The following is a 7,779-nucleotide window of genomic DNA, read 5'->3' as shown; positions in this document are numbered from 1 at the left end:
CCTTAGTATCCTACTAACAATTTTGCTTCTATAATGCTTTATAGATACAACAATTGCATCTGTAAAGCTTTATAGAACCAAAATTGTTTGCCGAGTAATAGACTCGATTTTAATAGAATTCGATTTTAACAAAAAAAAATTCATGGTAATAAAACAAACATCTTACTTCTAAACTTAGATAACTAAAACAATGAAAGTTATCCATAGTTAACATGCGATCTTAAAACAACGCACCAATGTGAAACCACCTTAATGTTTTTTGATTTTCGCTGAATGCTTTCATTCATTCATTCAGTCATGAATGACATTTCATTCCAGTCGATTGGAAATTTTCCAACAGATATTCCAGTTGTTTTTGTTTTGGCTTGTTTTTTTTTTCGGTTTAAAAAAGTAAAAAAATAAATAGATTCTGCACTTATAGAGGCCATTCTCTATCGTTCAGTGTATAATTTATGCCCCTTCGGTTTTTGTGGGCCCGGTATTTTGTACCACAAAAACCATGTTCGCCGTTTTATTATATGATTCCAATAAAAGAAAATGTTTTTGATTGAGTTGTTACTGAAACGTTTAGAGCCAAACTATACCAAAACAAACAAAAATTATAGTAATAAGAACTAAAAACTTATGAAATTTCGTATAAAATCTAGTATTTCGGGATGAGAAGTCAATGAAATTGATGTATTATTTCATAAGCGTCTGACAACTCTTTGTAATCGAAGTTTCCTTGGCTTAATAAGCGCAAAGCCTTCTTTTTCGAAAATTTATTTTCTGTTGACTAGTTCTAAAATAAACCATATAAAACTCTTAAATCATGGAAAATACAAGCCTTTAGTTTTTTTCAATACTTTCAAAAAGTTCTGTGTCTAGTCAAATTGTTTTTGAAGTGAAATGTTCTGGTGACATAATTTTTGGTGGCTATTTCTATTAAAAAAAAAAAATTTATGAAATTATCATTTTTCAATTTTTGTATTATAAAAGAAAAAAAATATTACAATTAACGTCAATTGTCCATTTTGTATGCGGCTTATGGTGCAAAAATTCATAAAAAATTTAATAAAAAATTAAATAAGAAAAAATGTATTATTACATATTTACATATTTTTTTCGTGCAGAAAAACTGTTATATTTGTATTCTCAAAATCTATTACTTTGGAACTACTGAAAAACAAATTGAAAACAAATGAAACCATTAGAAACAAAATCATATGCAGGTCTGAGTACGAAAAATCTATTTAATTCAAATGCTTAATTTTATCATTTTCTAAGACGTGTTTACAAGAAAATAATTGTATACCCAGGCAAACAAACACACTACTGAGAAAGTCGCCATTTCAGTGCTTTTTATTTAAAAGTATATTACATTACATTAAAAGAAAGCAAAAACTTATTTCTTAACTAAATTTAATTGTGAGATCTTATCGCGATAATAATAAGTATTCCTCTCAAGTTAGATACTAAATTAGGAACCTTTTTATGTACCTACTTCTTAGATTCTTATCTATTTTCTTACTTGCCTTTTTTAATTCAAGATACAAAATGAAAAACGTCGATATTGCGAAATTAACCACCGATAGCATATACCAACTTGTCTACAACGAAACATAAAATTACAAGAATTTAAACTGAAACTATCTCTTCACATATTGCGTCTTAATGAATCACTTTTTATAAAAATCGTTAACTGCAATCTAATCAGTTTTGTGTTCAAATGAAAGAAATTATTATCTATCAATCGATTCATCCAAAATATCCCCATATACAAAAAATGTATACGCAAAAAAAAAGCCCACCGATCATTAACACCCTCTAAAAATATAAAAAAAAATTCCTTTACTTCCAATCAACTCTTCATAGCTTTAACAAAACTTTTGTTTCCAGTTTTCAAACATCACGCAAGCCCAAAAAGTAAAGAGTCAACTTGAACAAGCAAAAACGAACAAAAATTGCCTGTAATATGCATGCATTCGAAATCATCTCGTCTTTTTTTTTTTTTTAATCTGGCCCAAGCTAGCAAGAACACTCTGAAGATAGCAAACATACGATTTTATAATACCTACTTTTTTATATTTAGGGGGTCATTGGCCCCAATTTGATGCGAGAGATGAATTCTGTTGTGTATTATTTTTTTTTTTACAAAAATGTACGCCAACGTAGAAACATACCTACTACACCAGTGTGCTTGTTGCATTGCACTCCAATCTCAAGTTGCTATGACGCCAACCCCCAAAAAGCCACACAACAGCAAAACCAAAAAAAAAAAAACCTAAAATAATCTCCAAAGAAGAAGGCGGGCTAACGAACGTCGTATCTAAGTATCGTCGACCGCCGAAAATTCATACTTAACTTTCTTTATATACCGTGTTCCGTCCCGCATCAATGTAAAAAACGATCGCACACACATAGAAACATAGAAGCAAAATTTCTATGTACTACTAATACATAGCAACAATAGAAGGTTCTCCGCATATAGAAAATATATCTTCCCAGCGACCCGCCCCCTCTTCCTGTGCACATCCTGTCCCCGATGCACTCATACTTAAAAAAAAGATCGACGATCTGCAAATATTTTTTTTTTTTCATTTTTTTAATTTCGCCAAAAAAACTTGCACATGTACAGAATGTTGACATAAACAAACGAAGAAAACGAAGAAAATAAAAATTGCACACAGCTTTGCGCCAGCCCGCCAGAGGTCATTGTACTCCTCTCTGCCGAAAAAAAAAAAAATGTTGTTTGTTCTCAAAGATCGCAACGAACCAGAATGAAAGAGCAGAAAATAAAATCAACTTGAGATCGGTCGTTTCATCGTTCTTCTTCTATTGGGCTTACCACATGCATCAAGTTGAGAGTTATCACTGGTATTTTATGTCTGATCCTTCTGAAGCCATCAAGGCAGGAATAGCATCGCAGGATCGTCAAGTATCAAATATCCAAAAAAAACAGTGACTGGTGGGATTTCTTCAAAAGAAAGAACAACACACAACATAAATTCTACCCTCGGTTGGTTGGATAACGAGGATGAAGATTCTCTTGGAAGATCATTGAATATGCGCGGGAGTGCGTTGTCCTTTCTCGTATAGAGCCTGGACTGAGATAATTACTGGGTTCCTTGATCGATGGCTAACAATAACCTGACCCAACAATACCGAATGAAGACAAACGAACACAACTCAACTTGGCATATGGGTGGTTGGTTTGTTGGTGGGTATTGTTTTGTTGTGGAAGTAAAGACCCGAAAAAATTGTATCTGACGTGATAACCATAAAATCGAAACACGAAATCACACTGACCTGCCAACCGTTGTTGCTGCCGATACTGTCTCCGGTTCGCCATCTCCCAATCATCATCACCAAAACACACAGCTGGAGAAGATTTTGTTTTGCGATCAAATTTAAAAAGAAAATACCTACACACGCAACTGAATGGCTTGTTGATCTAAAAAAGGTGTACAGCGAGCGGCATGAATTCACAAGAATAAATTAATTAAATACACCTCAATGATCAATTTGCATTGAGTTTGAATTCTTGTTTTGATGAAATTGATCAAAAATTAGTCATTTTGTTGTTTTTTTTTTTTGGGAAAACCCTTTGTATCACGTGAAGAATTTACTTGTAAGAATCTTGTGAATTGCAATAACAGTTTTTGATTTTTAATTTTGTTTTCGAAATTATTTTGCAAAGCGTGGAAATTCTACTCAACAAAAGCATATATTTTAGTATAAAAAAGGGTTTAAAAAAACTCTTATTTTAAAAACACTTTATTTCTATTTTGTACTTTAGTTCCAATTGTATAGGTCTAAAAGTTCAATCCTTATTAGAGATTGATAAATAATAAAAGTCAACTCCTTTGAATCATTGCTCAAAAATAGAGCGATTTACGTACGAGATTAAATTTAAAAAAAAAAGTTACACATACACCCCAGTGACCCATTGAGTTCTATTTATAGTTAATTCATAGAAAAACCAATGTTGCCATTTTTAGACTTTCGACTTAGAATAAAATAATAGATCGAGACGGCAATGACGGGGTTAATATAGTTGTTGCATTTTGTCATGTCTAATATTCAATGCAATTACAATCAAAATGTACAGATTGCTTTTTTTTAGCTTTGAAAAATAAAGTAAGTTAGCTTTAGTTAAATTTATGGATGGTTTAAATCTACTCTTTACTATTTTTTTAATTAAGAAAAAAATATACATATTTAAAAAAAAAAACGACTTTCAATATTTTATTTTCTATATTTTTACATTTGATTGTTTTTTTTATTTTCAATTTATAATTTAATTTCGAGTATTGTTTTCACATCGAAAATTTTGTTTCGATTAAAAAAAAATATTCATCGAATCGATTTTTCGAAAATTAAATGTTTTTCAATTTTCTTTTTAGGTTTTTATAACTATAAAATATGTCATGCCAACTAAACTTAAAATTGATTTTAGCTTTGAAGAAATTATTTATGTACTTATGCCAAATTTTAGTAAATACCTAAAACAAAAACTCGAGCGATTTTAATTTTTTTTTATTTTTCAAACATTTAATATTTTTAATTTTTTACTTACTTTCACCAAGTTTTTATAAATAAAAAAAAGAAAATTTCAGAAACGGGAACTACAAGAACTTGCCGTACATTTTATTTTTATGTAGATGAAGACTAAATTGAATCGTTTATTTCAGAAACGACATAAGTCCATTAGCATAAACTTTTCAGGAGCAACAAAAAACTGTTTTTTACTTAAAATTCCACAACACTTCAAATTTAGAGTATGCCGAGTTATAATCTAGCCTAAGATGCATTTAGAAACCTTTAAAATATAAACTTTTTTTTAGGTCTTTGCGGGTTTTTAAGCCCTTAAAGTCGGTGGACTTATGTCGTTTCTGAAATAAACGAAATTTTTGTGGTAAAACTTTTGTTTTTATTTAGCTATAGTTTTTGAACCCTACTTTCGATTTTAATAAATTAAATAGCAGTAGATAGAGTAAATCTTTACCTTTTTATAGATGTATAACTTAAAGGCTTGCGTGTCATGATGTTTGCCAAAATAATTTAAAACTGGTAAAATGTCATATTATTCAAGAGTTAAAAATGCTGCCACCACCAGAAATCTGGATATAACTTTTGAATCCTGAGTACAATTTTAATGAATTTAATAGATATAGATAGAGTTATTCTTTACCTTTTTATAGATATATAACAAAAGGGGGTGCGTGTCAAGATTGCTGCAAAATAATTTAAAACTGGTAAAAAGTCATGTATTTAACAGTCAAAAATGTTGTCACCGGGTGAAAATTTTCCATATATTTTGAACCCTTTTCTTTCAGTTTTCGTATTTTGGGGGGTCTGACATACTTAATTTTTTTTTCAGAAGATGAATAATTATACATAAATGAGAAATTTCCAAAAAAAAAATTTTTGGAAAAAGTGGACTTATGCTGTTTCTGAAATAAACGATTCAATTAATATACCAAATATAATGAAGTTGCATTCATCATGAAGCAAACACCTTTGGTGTAAAAAAAAAAAAAAACAATTTCGTTTCGCTTAAGTTTCATAATTGGGGCGCATTAAGTATAGCTTTTTTTACCATCTAAAGAAATTTTTTTAAATTTTGTTTTATCAATTGAAAAAATATTCATTGAAAAATAAAAAAAAAAAACTATTTCTTGACCCCGACGTGATTTGAACACGCAACCTTCTGATCTGGAGTCAGACGCGCTACCGTTGCGCCACGGAGTCGTTGAAATATTTCTTGGTAATTAACAACCAGACAACATAGATATTATTGTGCATGTAATAACTCAATAGTGAAATCAATATTTTGTAACTGTAGACTCTGAATATTTGTTATCGTTATCATTATTTAATGCGTTACTATTTTTAAGCGAAAACAAAAATGTGGCTTAGGTATATTTTTGTTCTAAAAATAAACAGGTTTTGCATACAAAAAGTAAAAGTTTGTTAGTGAATGAGAAAATTTCTTAGATAATTTTGAAGATACCCTGTCTATTTTACTGTCAAAATAATTATTTAACAAATTCTTTGCTTTCACTCATCTAAAGAATTTGAAAAAAAAAACGAGATTTCTATATAAACTGAGCAAGTAAAATGGTAACGATAAGAGGATGAAGGTGTTCGCTGAAATTTTCAAAAATTTTCAAAAATTTTGATTTTTCTTTAAAAAGTGATCTGTAGAAATAAAAAAAATAAGAAAATTAAAAATAAATTAAATAAAAAAAAAACACACATTTAAAATATTTTTTTTTTTCTAAACAAAATAAATCAAATTAAAAACCCGTAAAAAAATCAAAACGGTAAAATTTGATTGACAATAAATACATATATTAAGTCTAAATTCATGTTAACGTTAAACTTGGAATCAAAAAAACACAAAAGGACAAAAATTAAAAATTTTTCAAATTTGTATTGTTTTTTACAGCCAACCTTGTACCTATTGGTTTTTTTAGTTATATCAATATTTTTTTTTACTTTTGTCCAATATGAGGTTTTTACAAGTTGAGTATTGTTATGATTTCAAACGTAGTTTGAATAAGATTAAAAGTTGTGGCGGGGAGGAGTATTCATTTTTTTTTTTTTTATAAGAAATGTTTTTATAAGAAATCTTTTTTTTTATATCGTTAGAGTCGTTTTAAAAAAAAAAATAATTATTTCTATATTGAAACTTTTAACATTTTTCAATAGAAAAACTAAAGAAAATCCTTCCATTCGATTTCAAGGCATTTATTAATAAAAATAAAGTTAAAAATAAAATCAAAAATTATGTAAAAACGCTTCTATACAAAAAGTTCGTTAAAATCGATTGAATCCTTTGTAAGAGAATGAGAATACGGTTCTTGATCACTTAGCGTTACTAACAGCATTTATCTATACAAACTTTTGAATATAGTTGGCTTAGACTGAAAAACAGCTAACTCCACTCTTACACACTGCTTAAACATAAAAGAAAGGAAAATATTGCTAAATGTTAAAAGGATTTAAAATCTTTTTGTATTTTTCGTCAATTTTTTAAATAATTTGTGGAGTTAGCAGGAGTTGGCAGTTAGCAAGTTTTCACTCTAAGACCACGAAATAAAATTTTGGTCACTCCTCCAACGGTATGAACCATAGGAAGACGTGATAATAATGATAAATTCTAGTTTTAATAACATTTAAAAAAAGTCCATGCTACTCTGGCAAAATGAAACCTTAGTTAAACAATACAATATTGTTTTTTTTTTTGTATAACGTATACCCATTAAATACTCGTTTATACCCTACTTGCAATATCCCACATGACTAAAAGTACCAGAAATAAACATTTTATTTCCCTAATAAGACTATGTGTGTTCAGTGTTGGCTTTTTAGTGATTTATTGTTATTATTTTTTATTTATTATTTTTTATTTATTTGCTCCATTCTTTTCCTCTTATTTTGTTTGCTGTCTGTTCTGTTAGTGTGTTGTGTGCTCTTTGCAAAATATTAAAAAAAAAAAAAAATAAACACACAAATACACATTTTTTTTTATCAACCAATTTGCTTTCTTTATTTTGTTCGTAGATCGCTTTTTTTAGGCGGTCATTGACTTTTATAAAAAAAAAAATATTACAAAATGCGTTTTGCTTAATGCAAAACATATTGAAACTGAGTACATATGGGCTCTCTCTAATGGAATTCGAACAGATGAAGTGGGTTATTTTTGTGACAAAGCAAATAGAAAGGGAGTTTCTGTAGAGGTACTCAAAACCTCATTTAAGAATACTGTATATAGACTTGTAGTTGTAAATT

General features: G+C 28.9%; 1 non-coding gene across 1 annotated transcript; it reads right to left on the bottom strand.

Annotated features, from left to right (window-relative positions):
* Nucleotides 1-5,661: 5,661 nt before the first annotated feature.
* On the bottom strand, nucleotides 5,662-5,733 carry Trnaw-cca (transfer RNA tryptophan (anticodon CCA)). Its single transcript has one exon. It is a non-coding gene; the product is annotated as a tRNA-Trp (tRNA).
* Nucleotides 5,734-7,779: the final 2,046 nt, after the last annotated feature.

Source organism: Episyrphus balteatus, chromosome 2 (assembly GCF_945859705.1).
Source record: "Episyrphus balteatus chromosome 2, idEpiBalt1.1, whole genome shotgun sequence".
NCBI classification, from domain to species: Eukaryota; Metazoa; Arthropoda; class Insecta; order Diptera; family Syrphidae; genus Episyrphus; species Episyrphus balteatus.
The sequence above is the reverse complement of the archived record's forward strand: the minus strand, read 5'-3'. Positions and strand labels throughout refer to the sequence as shown.